This window comes from Diorhabda sublineata, chromosome 2, assembly GCF_026230105.1.
Source record: "Diorhabda sublineata isolate icDioSubl1.1 chromosome 2, icDioSubl1.1, whole genome shotgun sequence".
NCBI classification, from domain to species: domain Eukaryota; kingdom Metazoa; phylum Arthropoda; class Insecta; order Coleoptera; family Chrysomelidae; genus Diorhabda; species Diorhabda sublineata.
In genome coordinates this window covers 34,647,372-34,669,168 of record NC_079475.1, presented here as the reverse complement: position 1 = coordinate 34,669,168, position 21,797 = coordinate 34,647,372, and the positions used below count along the sequence as shown (strand labels likewise).

The following is a 21,797-nucleotide window of genomic DNA, read 5'->3' as shown; positions in this document are numbered from 1 at the left end:
TTTATATTTGAGAAACGATTGTACTCAGCTAATGCAAGAAACACAATGATTTGTCAATTGACTGTTTGTCTTTATATATTTAAAAAATTGAAAGGAGTGGTACCTACGTGTTGTGTAAATACTCGAAATCCCTTATGGCATTTTCGGTAGTTTAATTATGAACTTCTATATATTACACATAATTAAACTATCCGTACCAACTGACATTGATCTAGAAACGATTATTATATGATCAAGAATGTACTTTTTAAAGAATAGGTAGTACTCATTAACTAATTGGCATTAATACAGAGTGGAAAGTTAAAATGGAACGGATGGAATGGAATGGAAATTTTTATTTTCAATGATCTCATTTCAAAAATAAATATATACAACCAAATTGATATAAGAAAAAATGTCGAAGTGCTGTAGTAAATATAAACTCGGCTTTAAAAAATCACGAGAGGTCAAATCGGGAGATCAGGCAAATCAGTCATGATTGATATGAGGTGTGCTGTCTTGTTGGAATCAAATATCCCTAGAGTCCAACTCATCCATGAGAAAAAAATATTTGTAACATAATTACCTACTAGCACGAATTTACCGACACGGCAACTCCATTTTCCTCAATTAATAAAAGACCAATTAATGCGTCACTTAAAAAATAATGGCATCCTAAGGAAAAACATCCAGGTGAACATCACACGCGGTCTAATAATTCCTGCTCTGTTACTATCTTGTATGTCTAGAAAAGTAGATCTTGAAGAATTATCCACAGAAGCTCAAGAGAAAAAAAATGTTTGCACGCAGACCGTTGAGCTGATCAAATCTCAGATTCCACGCGAACTGCTAAAAACGAACTTCAAAATAAGGTATAAATCCATTTAAGGTTTTAGGTGTTGTACCTGTCACCGTTAAAGTATTCATATCATTTAATTATTAACCAACTTAAAAACCCTTTTAAAATAAGTGTTGGACCATAGAGGGTAATATTCAAACTATGTGTAAACCTTATATTCGATAATGAAAATAAGATTTAAGCTTACAACTGGTTCTTGAGTATTTTAACAACTACTCAGGTTAGGTAGATACTATAGTGATTTTTGTAGCATATTTGCAAGAATTGTTTACAGGGTAGCATCTAGTGAAGGTTAAGTAGTATTTGGCTTGTTCATTAAAATTAATTTTGAGATTAATAGAATTAAATAATCGGTGAAAATATTTTTTATAATATTTTGATAGGTACGTTGATAGATATAACTTTATTGAAAATGGAGAAAAACGTCAAAATTTCAATTTAGAAGATCTAGTGTAACTTTGTGACTATATCACTTCTTCTTTTTAGTGAAAATTAACAAATCTAAAATATATACCAAAATATGAAGACAACAAAGTTATTGTGGATAATTTTTTTTAATTATTTGAATCAAATATCTGTGCAGCTAGTTGTGATTTGCTATTAACTATCAACTATCTTTAGCTTGCGTGAAAATTTAACCAAAATATCGCAAATATTTTGTGGAAATAATTATTTAGGGTCTTAGAAAAGTAGAAAGACAACTTGTAACATACCGACCGGCCCATTGCTATGTTCGTCAAATATTTTTTCAATTTTGGTGCAGTAGTCACTTAATTATAAAAGAAATTAATTTCTTGTTGACCTCCTAGTCTATTCGAAAATTTTGATAGACTACCAGTTTCGATTTCAGAACATCCTCTTCAACTATGGCGCCTACTATAGGCAAAAACTTGAATTTTAGTAAATTTATACTAAATTGAGCCAATAGCAGCTTCACTGTCATCAACGGCGACATCTTCAGTACTTGGACCACAGTTGAGGGTCGCAATCATCCCGGCTTTTAGTAAATTTATTGTTGTCGAAACTATTTTTGATTACAAAATCTTTTTAATTTGTACAATCCTGTCTAAAATTTGTTACAATTTGTAGACAAAAGCATATGAAAATAAAAAAACAAACCTAAAAATAACTAAATTAAGATACAAATATAATAAAACTTGAATATACAGAAGGAAATTACAATGAGGAACAAAATTATAGGTTATAATTAGTATATAAGTCCGTAGCAAAACTTAAACCAGTATGCATCATGTCTTTTACGGACTAGGCACTTTCCAGTAAATATGCCCACAAATTATTGCGAAATGCGGGAAAAGATGATATCGATTTGATTTCAAGTGGCAAGTGATTGTGCATTTTGTGGCATTGTAAAATATTTAGCACATAACTAATTCTGAAAGTGGAGTAAGTAGGTTAAGGCCGTGCTCCGCGTTCATAAGTGGATAGCCTAGCAACGATCTTTCTGAAATTCGAGAAGCGTGTTTACGAATTAGGCAAACGTATTCAAAGATGAATAAAGAAGGAAGAGTCAGAATTTTTAATCTTTAATACAAATTATTTAAAGTTAACCCTGTAAATGAAGGGAATCATTGAACAATATATGCTATAATTGCAAATACAGTTCTTATAGAAAGTACATAGTGAACATAAGCTACAGCATAATACGTACTATGTAAAACAATATCAATTGAAGAATTAGCTAAAACAACTCGTGTTAATCCTTCTACTGTAGATAAAAAAATAAAACCTAAGGCTCATAGTGTTGCTGGACTATAATTGATTCTTAAAACATGAAATGTTTTAGTCGGTTCTGCAATAATTATTGTAGCTGATGTAAAATAAGCCCAGGTATCTACATCTATTCCTAATGTGAATATATGGTGTTCTCAAATAATAAATCCTAATAGACCAATTGCTATTATAGCATAAATTATTAAATTCTTTCACGTTTAACAATATGAGAAATTAATCCAAATCGTGGAAGAATTAAAATATAAAGCTCGGGATTGTGTTCGGAAGAAGTGTTGATAGCACCTGCAAGAACTGGTAAAGATAATAAAAGAAGAATAGCTCTAATTGCAACTGTTCAAATAGGTATTGGGTCTATTGATATACCTTCAGGTCTTATATCAACTACTGAAGTAATAAAATTGCCTCTAAAATTGATGAGGTTCCTGCTAAATCTAAGCTAAAAGTAGCTAGCTAGATCTACTGAAAGATCTCCACAAGCAAGTAAAGTAAATAAAATAAAATTAATTATTATTTCAAAGTCGTTAACAGTTTTTTCGCCTTTTTCTTTATTTATATATTAATTGTTTATTTCATCTGCGTTTCAGTTATACATATTTTAACTAAAGCCAAACATCACTTTCTGAGGACGTGTCTCCAGCCGGAAACATTAACCTTGTTTCAAACAACTTCGTGGACTAACTGTTCCAGAGTCTGTAGGGGTGATTTGATAGTCTTATCCTTATAGAATTTTACACATATTCGGCTCATCAACTCAAATATTGACGATAATAGTCTGCAGTTAAGGGAAGCGTGAATGATATGGAAAGAGACCAAAAGCTCCAATACGGCGATATCCAATGTGAATTTTATTACGCTTGATACCAGTAGACGAATTCACAATAACTGGCACTAATAACTAACACTTCATAATATTATGTTTTCATTAACGTAAAATCGATGCAAAAACATACAATATGTGTATTACACGCTACTCAGCAGTTCGGTACGGTCCATGCGCAAGTTCACGTCTCTTTGTCTGGTGTTGCAATCTAAAATCCAGCTCGATTTTTGAAATTCTTTATCAAGCAATCGGCATTTCTTGAAAGGTATTTGCGACGTTAAAACTATGTACTTCTAACTAACTATTAACTGGGATTTATATTGTCTGATACGTGAATGGAAAACTTATTTGGACAATATATTTTATACAATTTTCAATATGTTCTTATTGCTTTTCAAAATTTTTATATATTCATTCATACCTACCATAAGGTAATATCATAATATCTGCAATCAATTAATAGTTTTTCTTTTGATTTTCATATTTCGAACAGTCAAAGATAATATATTGTGAGTTGAGTTTGACACATATCACAATGAGTAAGTTGGTTTATTTAATATGGAATGAGAGAGGTCAAGTGTATATTTGTTGCTCTATTTGTAATCTTGTGAAGATTATTTGTTTTATCTTTATATTTGATAAAGCTGGCACTATGAGTTTTATTTCATTTGTTTTAAATCAGTATTATTGCGGTTTTAATCATTTTACCACTATTATATAATTTCATTTCATAGATAGTCCACAAGATATCTAAAGCTGTAGTTCATCACATTTATATCATTAGCTGTAGCAGTTTCTATGACTACTTTATTAGCATTTTCGTTCTCTAATCACGGTAGCATGCACAAGATAGTTTTGGTGTCTGGTACAAATTGCTACATTTTTTCTTTGTGTTTTTTAAATTTCAAGGCTTGTTATTCAGTGGACGCATGACCTTATCACTGACAAATAACGAATTTTGCGCAAAATTTGTGCCAAAACAGTCTACAAACCATAGACATTGGAATTTCTAAGCGATTTATTATTAGATTAATACATTATTTACTTTTACTTGTTTCCAAGAGTTAAAAACGGGCTAGCAACGTTGTAATTTGACGACACCGAGGAGCTGTTATTGTGCACTCTTGGGCTAATGGTGGGTTTACGTTGGAGCTGCGATGAGCGGTAAGAGCAGTGATGAGAGCAACGACAAGAGCTGCGCAAAATTCGTTTCTATGTTATGCCGTTTTTAATGCAGCTTCGACAATAGTACACATTGATCAAAACAATCGATTGAAAATATTTTTTTAAAATCGATCGATTTTGAAGAAAAAATACTTTTAGATTCAAACTTTTATAAAATTGATCTAATTTTTTTTTGGCAAAATCACAATTTTTTCATAATTATTTCTTAAAACTGTAATTTTCCTTTTTCTTGAAGAAATCTTGAAGAACCATTTGTGTGTAAAATACGTCTTCAATTTTTGTTTATGGTTTTTCCAAAATTTGGAAACAAACTTTTTTGATAAGTTTTTTCATCCTGGATGTTAATTCAAAAAACTCTTCACAGATCTATTTAGCGTTTTTTAAAGTAGCTTATAAGTGTCAAAAATTGAGTAACCAGAATTCGCATTTGAAGATCCATTTTCTTGGACCATATCAAAATATGGTAATTTACATTTCGAGTAACATAATATGTCATTTAACATTTTTTATGATTATTGTTTTCTCTTCCTTTCTTAGTTTTTGCTTTCCCAGTAGCTGTGCATCCAAATTTTTAGGATCATTATCATTTCAAATTTTACCATTCAGTTTTCATGTTATTGTTTATTTGCTTCAACATTTGATATTGATTCTCCCATAGAGACTCAATTTTTTATATATTTCAACCAACATCATTATTTGAGTTTAAGGTGTTGCCAATACTTTTAAAATTAGTAAGATCTACTTTATGAATAACTAGGTGAGTAGTATATTTCAGTTCTTAAATGAGATCAGATCATTTTTTTTTTTATGTTAATTCTTGCAATAATATTGGAAATTATAACATTTTTCTATAGAAAATGAAGAGATCTTTCAAATTTTATGCCACAAGACGTTAACTATTATTTGATTGTAGATTTATAGTAGAGATCAATCATATCGTATTGGTTTTGACACGTTCCAAGGTATCTTTAGCTTAACGGGATTCATTTTTTACGCTGCAAGTCTAAAAAACCTCTAAAATGTTATGGAACTAAGTATTTGCCGATGACATTGTGTTAATATTTTAATAAAATAAAATCAGTGCTATAAGTAGTTGAAATAGAGGTAGATGATGACTGTTTGGACCAGTCAATAAATTTTCGTGAGATAAATCAAAATGGAAATCACTAGACGAGTGCAGATTCTGAAAAACTTTCCTACAAAGTAAGAACAAACACCAAATTCAAAAGAGAAGGGTCTAGAAATCATTTTATACACATTAAAAGTGATTACGTTTTTATTTTAATTGAAAAAATAGAAAATGACAGTCTTAAAGAAGCATGGTAACCGGTTTTACTGTCATATTAACGCCGAAACTGTTCAGCAGCTAGATTTGAGTGTTGAATAGGATCTTACCATATTTTTTTCTTAATTCAAATGATTGCTTTACTAATGACATCAATTAAAACATCAATGTATAATTTTGAATAAAAAATAACGCTAAATAAAGAAACTAGTGAAACGCTTTCGTTGGCTATTGGTAACTCGAGAATACTTAACCGAAAGAAGAAACTCTTCGCCGGCTGAACACCAACAAGAAAAAGTATCGAAAGAAGGGGAAATTATTTTAGTCCAATCCCAGGAAGAATTAATTTGATTTTAATTATAACATGAAGCGGATTTATCATTTAGTCATAATAATGATTTCTAGGAAAAATTGAACAATGAAAATGAGTAACTAACGATTATTTTTTATAGTGAATTGAGTCATTTATATAATGGTTTATGAGATTTGTACTAACTACCGTAATATTTGAATATTAACGACAAAAATTACTGATTGAAATTGAGAAACATTTTTATGGAACACTGCATTAAAATTGCGAGTTTTGTTCATGCTATAAACATTTGCGCTCTTTGTATTTTTCATCAAAAATTTCTTTGAGTATCTTTGTTTGTATCCCTGCGTCACTATCTCGATAACTTGGAAGGGAGAACTGCCCAACACCTTTAATACTGAACATATTATTTACTTCTATCACCACATCAACACTCACAATTAAACCAACTGACCCGCTTGTCAGTGACCAAGCTATTGTCTTCAGAGAACGTGGAAAAACTTTCTCATGGTTATCGAACCGCTCGACAGAAAGTGTAATTGTGAGTTTTGGTGTACTGTATTCCAACGTAGTAAAGAGTTTGGTTAAAGATTTTATTTTTTATTTTGAATGTTCAAACCATGAAAGTACAAGATGAATCTGAATTATTTATGATAAGAGATACGTTTATGTGAATGTCAACAAATTTATTATCTTTCTACACGCACATACACATTAAAATCGCATATGTAAATGATAAGTAATAGTTTTGACATCCGATAAAGGTTGTTTTCTTCAAATTCCCATTTGAATGAAATAGTTTAAGTTAAATGACTCACTAATACTTTTACAAGATTTGGAATGAGGTAGTTTATACGCGCACTGCGAACTGATAGATCTGTTATGTTCTCATTTTGCTAGAGCTAGACTGGAACATCTCGAAAGCAATGATGAATACTATTACTTATAATCGGTAGACATCGTTGATCTCAATTCCCTGGAAAGTACCTTTGTAGTCCCGTTGGTATTTCTTGTCCAAAGAGACTGTCTAAAATTGAAGAATCTTCCAGGTGTTGTTGATTTTGAAACAGGGCTCTTTCACTATGTTATATTCTAGAATTCTCCTTCGTGTGGCAATAAGAGCTCAACAGTTGTAGACTGTTCTCCTCGACTCCACAGTCCAGATCGGCCGCCCTGTCGATGTTGTATTTGTCATAGTTACTGTTATCAGGCCAGTTTATACCTTTCTTCTATTTAGCTCCACCTCCCAGTCTCAAGAGTGGAATTACTTACAAGAGGTTATGCCATTTGAAATGGTATTTCAGGCTCGACTGTAACATGATATTTTGTATGTATCTAACAAAAACGCTGGAGAAAAACTCTGTATATTTTTTCTGAGTGCTATTAAGAAAGTGATAAAGAAACCTACAAGACATTCAACAATATTTTCTGACAATCAATGTATTAAGTAATTAATCACTTATTTTTCAACTTTCTTTTCTAATGCTACTCAAAATGTGTGGTTATGTAACTACATGTTACTTGAGTGCTGGAAAAATAATTAATTTTATGCAAAACCAAAAAATAAAATAGTTAACATTCTCTCAGCTTATATTGATACCATCATTATATAACTGAGGTTAAATATTCTAAATGTACCTACAAGAGGTAAAATCAAGAATGCCACTTGCTACCGCGAATAATCAGTACTGGATTGAATTTCCTTATTGTTTTATGTACTTCTAGACTAGAAGCAGAAATATAGAAAGTGTTGTGGCTTATTCTTGATTAAACACTACTAAAGTTACAATTTACCATTACCACTATACTAAGACTCACATGTTCACATATAAATAAAACACCAACCAATAAATTGCCTAGCATGACATATGAAACTCCTTGTTTAAATTGTGGCAAAAAGTACATTTGTCAGTCGGATAGCCTCTCACAAAAGCGATAGCAAATTATATCCTTATAGGTGTTCATTAGCGACACATATCTACTATGAAGGACACAATATTAATTATGAATCTGCCAAAGCATTGACAATTGAGAAAAACGACTAAAAACGTCTATTCTTAGAAACAATATATTGCCCAAAATTATCAATGCATTAATTGATTTAAATAACCTTAGTGTAATCTATGCATATCTTTTATATTTTGAAAAAATTCTATACAAGAAATTCAACGCTATTGACAACCAATTAACCTTACCTAACCTATGAAGTTCAACTTCACTCATAACGACCTAACCAATTAAATATAATGTCATTTATAATTTGACCAATGAAAATTAATAACGATTTTACTTGACCATAATCTCAGTTCCAAACGATGAATATGTAAATATTCGAAAGCTCGGAATATATCAGAGTTAGTACACTTTAGTGTTTAAGCTTGCCACATTCCCTCTACGTTTATTGCAGGTCATATTGTGATATTGTGAGCTTAGTTTATACTTCAGAGAGGGCTCACGGAATATTGCTGTTTACTTTGTATGTTGCACAATCGTGGAGTGAATGAACAAGCACTAGGTGAGGTAAATTTGGCCAGAAAGGTCCGAATTTCTACTGAAATCTCAACATCCTTTTGCCTCCACTTCCCATTAAACCTATACTAATAAAAATCTTTATGAAGGTTTCGAGAAAAAGAGGTGAATAATTTAAACACCTAAAACAAGCATTTTGTGAGTTGAGTGACGCCAAGGCTGGGGAGGGTATTTTTATTGGGCCAAAAATTAAGAAGCTGCTGGGCGATATTAATTTTATAAAAAAGCTTACCATGCCGGAAGCTAGAGCTTGGAACTCATTCGTAACTTTTATATTCGCTTGGCCTCCAAAAATAATTAAAAATTCCCATTTCTCATTTGAGTATTTGGAAACTGTCAGCGACTAGAAGGTTCCATAAAGTTATCAGAACAAAGGAATTTCGGTGATCCAGCTGTGATTGGTGATTATTGTTGATTTTTAACATGTATAATATGACCCCTCCAAAAAGGTATTTTCGATTTTTTATGTGTGAGTTCAATATCATTTATAAAGATATAGTCGGTAGACAACGTTAGAAAATCTGGTTTTTCCAATGTAAAAAAGAACGTCTCGTATTTTTGGTCATTTTAGTATTTAGATTCATTCTACTACAGTGTGCTATTTAGCTTTATGTTAAAAGAAAATTTCGTCTACAAGTGAATTATCAGTCTCTCTGGTATATTTTCATAATTACATTTTCAGAATTACTTTATTAAACTTATTCCACGAACCGGTCTACTCCCATCCACTGTTTACCATCCTCATGCCCAGAGGTCGGTCCACTTCGATGGCATTGCCTTTTTCTGTAGTTTCACGAACGTTCATCGCGAATCAACTCACCTGGGTGCACCGACGTGTGATATAGCATTTGTCATCCGTGTAACTCACCTGTGAACGGAGATTGTGTTTTGTTTCGCGACTCCGGACTCCCCTTTTAGTTAGAAACGATTTTTTATGTGGTTTGTAAGTGCCGGAGTGTAACTCCGGAAACGTTCATTGATAAAACTTAAGGTCATCGTTTGTTTATCGTACGTTATGGTTTTGTCAGTTTACTAAAAGTTTTTAGGTGAAAACTTTTTTTTTTGTGGACTTCTGTTAGTTCTATTTTCAGTTTTTATGGATTGAATTTAGAGTGAGTAAGTCATAGATTGATATTATTATAAAGTAATTTACCATTTGAACATAGAACAAATGTATGTAGCAACTTTGTTCATATGGTTGAAATGAGTGCTTCAAATAAGTAATCACGGTTTTAATTACTAATATTTCATTCTTCCTCTCATTTGTATCATACAAATTTCCTCTAAAAGTCTTTATAAATGGGTGGAGTAAAAAAATGTATTACTTGAGAAACAATTGGGTATTTGAGAGGGTTTGCCGACATTGTGTACCTGTACTATGAGCTGCTCTACATATTTCACGCACGATTAAAAAACTAAAGTATTTGTAAACTCTATCAACTATGAATTATAAATCTTAGCCGTCAGTAGTAAGTTTATAACTTTATAAAAACTCATTATTAATTTTTTAATCAGAAGCTGTACTACAGGATGCAATCCTTGTCATCATAAATTTCTGATATCATCCACTACTTTGTTGATTGTGGATCTAGTGGACTGAAATTAGATGGAGCTAAGGATCTTTATCTTTTTTTAAGCTGTTGTTCAGCTCAAAAAATCTGAATATTCGGATTCAGAATTTTGCTGCCACACCGTTAATCTTGAAACATTTGATATAGTATTCTTAAAATTCTGTACGTCTTGCATATCGATATGAATGGATTGAATACTGTAATATTTTTCTCTTTTAATAGTTTTCGTTTCTGTTGAATTTTCTGCAGCTCCTTTTATATATTATATAATAGGATTATTATATTGTCGTCCATATATGATGATTGTGTGTTCGCGGTGCTTGGAGAATGGAGAAGCGAAATTTCGAGCTACGCGTAGCGATCAAATTTTGTCTGAAATTGAATAATTTGGCATCTGGATAGTATTGAAAGTATTTGCTCAAATGTTTCTTTGACATAATATTGTTATGGAGAAACGTGGAAGACAAAGTCTGAGGAAAGAAACCGGTCGAGTTGTGCATTGACATGAACCCGTAGCGCTCACACAAAAAAACCTTTCGGAAGAGCAAAAACAATAATATTCGTAAAAGACTGTTTGGAACTGGTAGAAACACATAATCCAAGACACACAAAAGCTCGCATGAGCAAGTTGAGAAGTTTGAAGTACTTAATATACTTCGAAAAGTGGTCAACAGAGTGCCGTGTAACATCATGAATAAGTGGATGTTGCAACATGATAAAGCACTTGTCATTATGTGTTAAATGTGACACAGTCTGTTACTTCTGGAAAATTTCAGTTTTACTCCTTATTTACCGGATCTATTGCTGTGCGATTTCTTTATCTTTCCTAAAATAAAAAAAATGTACATGGAAAGCAAAAATCGCTGGATTTAGTATTTCAGTTCGGAAGGGAATTACTTTGAAGGGGATTATTTACCGAGAAATTTTATAATAAATAATTTTCCCAGAATCAGTCTCATTATTTAGTTATCTAAAGTATATGTATGTCTAAATTAAGCGCACCATCGTGGAACTATTATTTAAATATTACGCAAACTGTGAGTTCAAACATACAAATTTGTATTTTATACATTTACTGCTTACTATAAGCGACGCGTCAAACTTGAACACGCTAGACAAATAGTAAATAGTAAAGTAATAGTGCTCAATGTCAAATTTTCAATGACAATGACAAACAAAATGATATTATGAGCTTTGTTATTACATCACAATCACATTTATCCCTTTCTTCAGGGCCCAAAATTTTCAGGTGTGGATACAAAAAAAAATAAAAAAATATATTTGAAATAAAAAGTACGAAAAAATTTTGATTTTTGTAGTTTTTCTTCGAAATAAATCTTTTCATTATATTTGTTCCAAGGTACACCTTACTTGCAGTACGGAAAAACTGTTTCTTATGTAAAGTATACAAAAATGTACGATGTGTTTCGAAAAATACTATAATAGATCAAAAATAATTTCAAAAACAATCAAGAAAATCCAGAAGGGGATAGATTTTTAAAAATAGATGTGTTGTTTATGAACAATTAGAGAGAGAAAAATGCTTTATTGTCAAAAAATTATAGGTTATGGTAATAGGTAATAATTAGTATTGGTATTAGTAGTAGTAGTAATAATTAGTATATATATATATATATATATATATATATATATATATATATATATATAATAAACCAGTATGCAAAATGTCCGGAATTAAATTTTATTATTAGAATAGAAGTCGTTTAAGAGTAGAAGGCACTTTCCAGTGAATATGCCCTCAAATTATTGTGAAATGCGGGAAAAGATGATATCGATATGATTTAAATTAGCAAGTGATTGTGCATTTTTTTACTTTGTAAAATATTGAGCCCTAAACTAATTCTGAAAGTGGAGTAGGTAGGTGAAGGTCGTGCTCCGCGTTCAAGGAAGTGTCAGAATTTTTAATCTTTTAGAGAAGTCTCTGCAGTGAGTCCTGCTGGTTAGTCCGAGTAAATATCTAACTGTTCTTTTTTGTAGTTTGAAAATTCGTTCAAATAGAATCGCACCACACGTACCCCAAAAGGGCATATCGGAGATGTGATTTAATAAGGGTATAAAACTGTTGGAGGTGGATAAGTTCAGTTCTTTGGAAACTGATCTCAGGACAAAACAGGAAGAACTTAATTTTTTAAATAAGGCGGTAATATGTAACTTCCATCTCAAGGAATTTTCTACAACAAGCCTTAGGAATTTTACCGGTTCAACGACGTCAATGGTGGTGTTATTTAATAAAAAAGTAGCAATGTACTTTTATATGATAAAACTTTAGTTTTAGAAACATTGAAACAGAAAAGATTAGAATCGCACCATAATTTTAGGGTGATTAGGTCTCAGATTTTACCACTGATTTCTAGATAGGCGATGTCGTTTATATATTTATATATTTTCAACACATGTGTGTCCGTAGAAAAGTGGTATGTGTTGACGAGAATATGATTATTTACCGTGGTAGACTCAAAATTCGTCAATACATTCCAAATAAAACGAACATACTCGGAATAAAAGTATCCAAACTGGGAGGGAAAAAGAAGGGAAAGTGTCTGTATCCACCAATGTTGTGATGAGTCTGGTGGAAAATCTTCTTGGCCTAGGAAGAAAAATTGTAACAGACATTATTACATGTTGAGGTTAGCAGAAAAGCTACTAGGAAACCAAAGCCATTCAAACCCGACAATCCGAAAAAATAGGAAAACACTACCTATAGATGTACTAAAGAAGCTGTAGAAACATGAAATTACGAGAAAAAAGGAATAACAATACCAAAATGGAAGGATAATCGTGACGTTTGGACGCTTTCTATAAAGCTTCATAATGAGACAGTAAGCATTGACAGATGATCAACAGTGATTGTTATTTATCAGTCCTTGGTCGACTATAACAAAGGCAAATCTCCTATAGATCTGTTGTTTATAAAATACTAACAAAAAAGAATATAACAATTACTGATTTTCAAATCAGTGTAGCAAAGAAGTTACCAAAAAAAGAAACTACGAATGTTACTAATCAAGAGACGCAAAAACCACCCAAAAACCCATTGCCTAGTGATAGAAGGTCCAAGTCACAAGGTAATGAGAGATTGTGTGGGGTGCAGTGAGAAAAAAGTATTGTAAAATCTAAAGTAAAAGTAGTATATTACACTACAAGGGACGAGAGCTCAATTTTCACTTCGGGAATCATGAAGCGTAGGACCAAGATTTCAACGTTCGGACCGTGTAGTGTATACGATTGTTCTTCATAGCCAAATACTTTGTTAATTTTACTTTTTTTAACTTTCAATGTTTTTCATGTCTGCCCCGTCATTTGCTAAATAATAGCAGTTAAAAATTTGTTGCAGCGACAGAATAAATAAATAAATTTTTTCCTCCCGATGTTATAGAGGGCGCGCTTGTACTTCTTAGAATGAGTAAATTTTAAAGTGCTGCTAGGGACGAAAGTACGTACTTTGACCCAGTTATGAAGAAAAAGTCATCACTTTATGCAGTGTTTGTTTTGGAAAAACACATTGTATTTATATTGTAATATTTTGTATTAAAAGTTTTTTCAAATTTCTCATTTTTTCATACCTTTACAAACAAAATTTAACATAAATATGTACAGGTAATGTAAATTGAAAGTTTTAATCAAATATTATTTGAATTAAGCTGAAGAAAACAAAAATATGATAAGTAAGGTTTTTTCTTTTACAATGGAATTGAATATTATAAAAAAATTGAATGGACCAAGTTACGTACGTTAATATTTCAAGGACCCAGGACGTTCCAGCCCAACGGTAAAACACATTTAACTACGGTTCCTTGGGCCGTGGAAAAAGTTTGAAATAAAATACGTCGTGTGGTCTATAATACCACTGTCGGCTGTGAGGAAAGTTCAGTTGCGGGTCTATGGACTTCTCATTTGATACTAATAATCACTCTATATATTCTTATTTTTAAGAAGAGTAGTCTTCCATTATATCAACCCTCTGTGGGGGCGCACACAATCCTTTTCTCACATGGGAATTAGGATTCATTGATAGCTTCTTTAACTCCCTCTTCAGAAATAGCTTTCTTTATGATACTTTTGGAAAAATTAAGCAGAACCTTGAGGATATTTTAATCATCGATTATTTTATAAAAACATAAAAAAATATGAAAACTAATTAATTCTATTAGATTTTCAAAATGTGGTAAAATCTATCCTCATATCTTCTTATAACTATCTCGACAAAACTTAAGGCTGTACCTCTCTACTCGAAGCTGTTATTCTTCTTATTGGATATGAATAAATGTTAAGGGTGGGGTAGTTTTGGAAATTTGAAATGAATATAGCTTTTTATGAATTTGGGGATTGGATTTGGCTCCAATAGGGAGCTGATGTATTTTAGTTGAAAACCGGTCTACAATTGGTCTTCTTTAAAAATATTGTAACATGATTATACGAATTATTTTCCATAGATGTGGAACTATAGTGCGCTATCAAATTGTGTACTCATTTTGAAATTATTAACAAAACATATTAGTATCAATGATAAAATGAATTGAAAAACAATATAATATCCAATCTAAAATATATGTCATTGTTTATGATAGATATATTATGTAATTTCTTTTCTACATGGATAAATAAATATATATTATAAATAGGAAATGAAAAGCTACGTCGAAGTTGTGGAAAAAATACTGATTCGGTCACGTATTGCAAAACATTTCTGCATTTGTTTATTGTAGAGTATAAAGAATTTCTTTTGTGTTTTCATTAAGCTATCAAAAATTGTTATTAGATAAAGCGGCTTTAATCAAATTCATCAAACAAAAAAAAATTCGATAAATGAGTTGAAGGCGGCACTTGAAAGAAGTTGTTGCCAAAGAAATTACTACCATAGAAGAACAAGAGAAAAACATTGAGAATTCTTCAAAGATTTACTGCAAAAAACTGGATGATCAATAAGCGTTTAATGTAGCATTATTTATAACAAAATTGTGGGGTGGCTACATATTGATTCATTTAGAAAAGATCTGTCAAGTGTATCTCAGGTTTTGTAGCAATTGTTTTCTCCTGAAGATTTGGAGCAAATCATTTCGTAAAAAGACAGTTTCGGAAGGTCAAGTATATATAAGTTGGTAATTTGAAATTTTGATTGATTAATTTGTAAAAGTGACACCAAAGAAAAATGAATTTTTCAACATTCTCTTTTTTCAATACGCCAGCTGAACAAATCAAATTCTGCTCAAAGTAAAATTAGTCCCAAACATAAGATATATATTAAGAGGCAGATGTCTCAATATTAATTTGTGCAAACAAAAGATTTCTCTAATAACTAAGTAATTGTCCTATTACCATGCAGTTCATCCTACTATTCTCTGATATTCTACTATTTTGACTGATTTCTTTTAAAACACCAAGATCTTTTCGGAAACTATAACCCGGGTTCAGGTAAATCACCCATCAGCTGATTGCTAATCCTTCCTCAGAACGAGATTCAGATCACAATTTTCGAACGTTGCGTCTAATTTTTGGTAGAAATGTCAAATTTAAAGCATGATCTAAAAGAACTTTTTATTTCCATTACATGACATTTTTTCAGTTGTATAATGGATTCTATATGTTTAATAACTGATATTGAGCAATTATCAACGATTTTCTCTCCTCACTTGAATTTTGCTCTAAAGTTTGGTACTAATATGCTTATTTTATGCTGAAGTGCCGAGAAGTATAAAAATCGCACATCTCAGTAACCTATCAATGACGCTGCTCAGTAATTTAAGAGGAAATAATGATTTTTAAGTTCAAAAACGATAGACAAATGAAACAACCTGTCAGTTGATCGCTTTTACCCACCGGTCTACCAGGCACAATGGGCCCGATGTACTAAAAACCTTTCCAAAAGTCGAAATTGTCATGTGTTCAGGAATGCTGCAAAAGGGATGTTGGGTCTGTAACGGGGTGGAATGAAATAAACCTGAAACGTCTTTTTTCTCATTTTTGGACACTTGAATGTATGCACCAGTACGCATCGAACGACTGTTCGAGATACAAAATTAGTCAAGCCTAACGTTTTAATTTTTTGTTTAAACATACGAGCATAGTATATAGAACATGCTACTTGCCCCTTTTGAAAATATCATAAATTTTATGTAACGGACATTTATGTGCGGTTATTATAGTTTACGGCTTTTCGTGAAATGTAAGAATCTTTTCACTACTTGGCAACAACTGAAGTGTGAAATTAATACGGAAAAATCTCAACATGTTCAGAATATTGTACGCAATCATTTAATATCCGAAAGGAGATGGTGAAGAAACTTTAAAGTTTGTACAACGTAGCATTTATCAGTTTTGCTTCGCATTTTCGAAAAGGTGGCAAATCGATAAGAGGATGGAAACAAGATTTCCGGAGAAAAATACTGCTTGGTTTAATAAACTGTTTTTATTACCTATTACCTATTTGCCTGATGAAGCACCATCAAGGGGCTTAAGAACAGAAGGGAAAATACTACTACGCCCACGAATAAGAGAAGCTTGGAAGAACTGTGACAACAATGTGAAAAAATGTGTAAGCCAGATGAAGCATTGATGCAAAACTGACATTTAGTCGCTACCAAAAAATAAATTATTGTTCCGGGTTAGTATCCGAACATTCAGATAGAGATAACTGAATACTAAATATATGAACCGATTTTTGTTAATTTTTTATAACAGTAAGTCATAAAATACACCTTACAGTTAAGTTATCCTTTTTATAATTTTTTTTTAGGTAAATTCTGAAGATAGTTTCGCAAAAATTCTGTGAATAATATGGGTGTGAAAATTTTCAAGCAATTTTAATTGTTGTGTGGATTAATTATTAACTTTGGCAAGTTTCATGTTAAAAATTATTTTTTTATTATGTATTGTATTGTTTTATAGTTGGTTTCACAATATTCCCATTGTTTCTTTAGCATTAGGTAATGTTTCGATGTTTTGGTTTACTTTCGTAAGCAATCTGTAACATGAAGATTGAACAAATTATAATTGTCATCATACTTAATAGCTACAAAATTTTGATTAACTGCGGTTATTTGTAATCGTATCGAAGTGTATAACATTGTAAAACTGCAATTAATTTGTACAGAAGGGCTGAAACCGTTTCAGTGACGCAATTATAAATCTTGTGAAAAAAATTAGTAGTAACGGTAAATCTATATAGTAGATTGTACTTGTCATTAAACATTGAAAGTTAAAGAGCTTTGAAAATTACTTCGGTCAATATGTATAGAATAAATTCAATTTTAGTGTTATTATGTACTATGTGAGAAAAGCCAGGTAGATTTTTATTCTTGAATTAACAATTCACAGTATGAAAATATTATTCCACTCCAGCACCCCCTGGAAAATTATAAATAATAAAGGGGGTCGTAAGGGACCATGTTGGAAAGATATTTCAATCCAATGTTCAGCAAGTTTTTTTAAATTTGGTGTAAACATAACTGAGAAAATTAATTTTTAAATTGTAAAATTTTGATGATTTTTATATCACACAACTTTACGTAGAATGAAGATATTAATCTATTGTTGATTGTTGTCCCCGGGAGTTACGGAAGGTGGATTTGTACTGTGGTTTGAGATCAAAGAAGGTGTTGTTGATTCTTAGATCACATAGCGAATATAGGTTCATCAGCAATTCCCCATTGTCGTTCAATATATTTTCGTTAAAGCGTTGTTTTACGCCTGGTATCACTTCGTTACCAATGCGTGCGTTAAAATCTCCAAGGATTATTATCGATTCATTCTGTGGTAGTTATTCTGTAATATTTTGAAGCTGTTCATAGAAACTTTCTCACTCTTGTTTTGGCTTATTATCTTTGGGTGCATATATCGATATTATATTTAATAATTGAGTTTCTGTTCGCAGTTTAACGATTAGTATGCGAGATGATGTATATTGACATTCTTCTATGCTGTTTGTATATTTCTTGTGTATTGCCAGTGCCACTCCTTCTTTCGCACGTTCGTCCTTGCTGACTCCACTGTATATTACCATGTAATCGTCGTATATTTGTTGTCCATTTCCCTTTTTTTTTGGTTTCTTGAAGGGCGCAGATATCAATGCGGTAGTCTTTTAGTTCTATCATAACTTCTTGCTCTTTGTTGTTAAAAGTTTTTATATTCCAGGTAGCAAATCGCGGAACATCTCTCCTCCTCCAATTCGTTAGCCTTTTTCTCGCATGGGTCGTCGTCTTTAAATCAGTCCTATTCCGAGGCAAATTTGTGGGTCTATAAGCTATATTCGGTTTTACGGTGGATGGGCTGCTAACCCGTTCCACTAACCCTCCTCCTTTTCTCGGGCTTGGGATCGGCAACACAATCGTTAAGACCACTAAAACGAAACGGATATTGGAGATTACAGAAATGAAAATAGTTCGAAGAATAGCGGGAAGAACACTACTGGATAGAGAAAGGAGTGAAAACATAAGACGAACATGCGGAATAGATAATATCAATGACTGGGTACTGGATAGAAAGATAAAATGGAATGAGCACATTGACCGCATGACGGAAGAACGAATTGTGAAAATATCAAGGGACAAATCACCAGCAGGACAAAGAAGCATTGGAAGACCTAGGAAAAGATGGAGTGACAACCTCGTGAAGAAAAACAGGCAATGATGCCTATATACAGCAGGAAGAAGAAGAAGAAGATATTAATGTCGTATAGTATTTAATGTATTTTTCAATGTACTTTGCAAGAAAATGAAATTAAATTAAAATGACCACCATTCACTTCTGGACAATAACCGAGGCGATAACATTTTGAATGATCTGAGGTTATTTTGTTAATTTCTTCTGTTATCCTAACTTTTTAATCAGAAATATTGACTGGTCTATTGAAATATACTTTAGATTTTAATTAACTCCATAAGAAGTAATCGAGAGATAGTCAAATCGGGGGATCTAGCCGGCCATTAGATCATTCCACATCTTCAAATCCACCTATTGCGAAAAATCTCGTTCAAATAATTTCTAGTTGTTTTTCTTGTCTTTTTGGTGGTAAATAGATCAATCCAGCTCATTTGGATGATTAGCATCAGGAAAAAGTCTTTGTGGTATAAGCACTAAGAATTTAATAAAAAAATCTCGATAAACCTCATCATTAACTGTGCCCTCTAAAAAATAAGGGCCAATTATTTTATTGTTAATGAAAAAAGCCCAAATCAGGATCATCTTCATTTAACTCCTGAACCAACTGAACTTGTAAAGGTGGCATTTTTATTTATGCAAAACTCTCAAAATAAATGATTTACTTACATCATTTTCGGCGGCAAGCTCTCTAATTGTCTTATGCGGATTTTCCTCAATCTCCAACTTTTTTTCGTCATTAAATCGAACATTTTTAACTGGTTTTTCAACATATCCAGTTTCACGAAACTTTTGCTAACTATAGACTGCGAAACGTATTGACCAGGGCATTTATTATTAAAAATTTCACAAACCTCCTTTTGAGTACTTGTTTATTACCACAACCAATCATAATTAAAATGTATATTCTTTCAGTTTCGGACAAATGAGTCATTTAATATGCGCACAAATATTATAGTGACATCTTTTAGTAACTTCAAATATCAATTATTTATTTGGCTTTCTATTCCAAATCGCTTCGGTTATTGTCAATAAGTGAATGGTGATCATTTGGCAACTTCAATATAATTGTAAAGTACATTGAAAAATACATTAAAAAAAGGTTATATTGTTGAACAGAGGGCTAAAATTCCTTTCGAGAGGGTGATTATAATAATAAAAAATCAGGTTTTCTTCACATAGTACGTAATAACTAAACTCTAAATGAAATATCACCTTCTTCTTTTGACGCTATAAAAGGAAATATAGCTGAATAAATACTTACTATAAAGTGACCTTGTAAATTATCTTCAATCTTTTTCGCTTCCTAATAGTCCTCGAAAACTCTAGTTTTCTATTATTTATATTTTTAACTGGATTATTCAGCTACATTTTATAGGTACCTCCTAATTTGCTAAGCAGTGATAGTTTATATGTGATGATTTGCGAAACAATACAATACAATATAAATTATAATAAAAATTTATAAGTTGAGTCGTGAAGAAACAGTATTACATTGGAATCAAAGTTCTCCAACAATCAAATTAGAAATCGATAAAAAAGAAATGATATCCTCTTCCATATCGTTCTCTGTCTATCCTATAAAGGCCCCCAACTTATTTAATAGTATTTTACACTACAAAGGCCGAAAGTTGAATTTCGAGGTTCCAATTTTTGGCCCTTGTAGTGTATACGATGTTTCTTAATAACTTCATACCCATTATCACGGCCCAAAAGTTGAAATCTCAGTCCTGTGCGTCGTAATGCCCGAAGCGAAGTCATATAGATAGAGATTAAGAAAGCCTTCTACTAAAAATGTAGGGGTAAAAACATGTTTGTCTTGTGATCAAAAACACAATAATAAAAATCACTTCGATATCTTGCCTAGTTGTTGTAATTATGTAAATTTAAGTTTTGTTGTATACTGCTGAATAAGATTATTGTAACTTTTGACCTATGAGGTGAAATGCGCGCAAATATGAAGAAAAAGTATTTTCGAATTGATCAAATTTGATAAGGAGTTATAAGTTCTAAATTAGCAACTTGTTAAATGTAGTAGTGTTCAATTTTCTGAGAATACTTGAGTGCTATGTAGTCTCTGCATATTGGCATGATTGTAATGATTATTAACCTATGGAGACCACAGTCAGCCAATAGTTGTCATGGCAATTGCTCAATAAGGCGCAGGAACTAGCGTGTATCTGCAATACGGACTTTTCCAACAGCAAAATCAACTTTATCCAAGAATCAACTCTATTGTCCAATGTAATAGAAAAACATGTCAATGCATCACAATGTTATACTGGAAAACGAACTACCAATAATTGCAGCTAAATCTCTTTTACTAAACAGTTTTGCTTATCAATCGGTGATCACGTAAAAGTAGGAAAAATAGCAGATCCCTTTAAACTCCTGAGGAGGTATCTGGAACTGAATAGAAGAATTTCTAGAAAGGGGAGTCACAATAAATCTTTTCAAATCTTTCTTATCATTTATAGAACTCTTATATTTGAATCTAACATAAAATCTAATTACACCAATATAGATATCAAGCATTCAGCATATAAATTAGTAAAAGCGAAATTATTTTGCTTTTGAAAATTAAATATTCACAATTATTAGAAAAATATTTTTTTTATAACACATCAGTCAAATAAGTAGGTAAACCAGTTCAGTTTATTACCTGAAAATAGGTATATAGATAACTAAAATCCACTTTCTAGTGCTTTACATACATTGTCATTGGAAAGCTGAAATAAATAAACATGACCTCGGTGTCTATGACTTTGAAAATATGTGATAACATTAACTAGTGTAATAGTATATAATTAACGATAATTACTGTAATTATATAGTTTGATTAAGTTTCACTTTTACCGAATAGTTGGATTTATTAGGGGGAATGATAC

General features: G+C 31.7%; 1 protein-coding gene across 2 annotated transcripts in view; it reads left to right on the top strand.

The window, feature by feature from the left end:
* The first annotated feature begins 9,494 nt into the window (after nucleotides 1–9,494).
* The window catches only part of LOC130452801 (harmonin), an 89,968-nt gene continuing 77,665 nt past the window's right edge, over nucleotides 9,495–21,797 (top strand). Inside the window, exon 1 of one of the 2 annotated variants that reach the window (XM_056792257.1) lies at nucleotides 9,495–9,834. The gene's annotated coding sequence lies outside the window, so the exon portion shown is untranslated. Of the gene's footprint in view, nucleotides 9,839–21,797 lie in introns of both variants that reach the window. The other variant, XM_056792256.1, reaches the window with a different exon arrangement.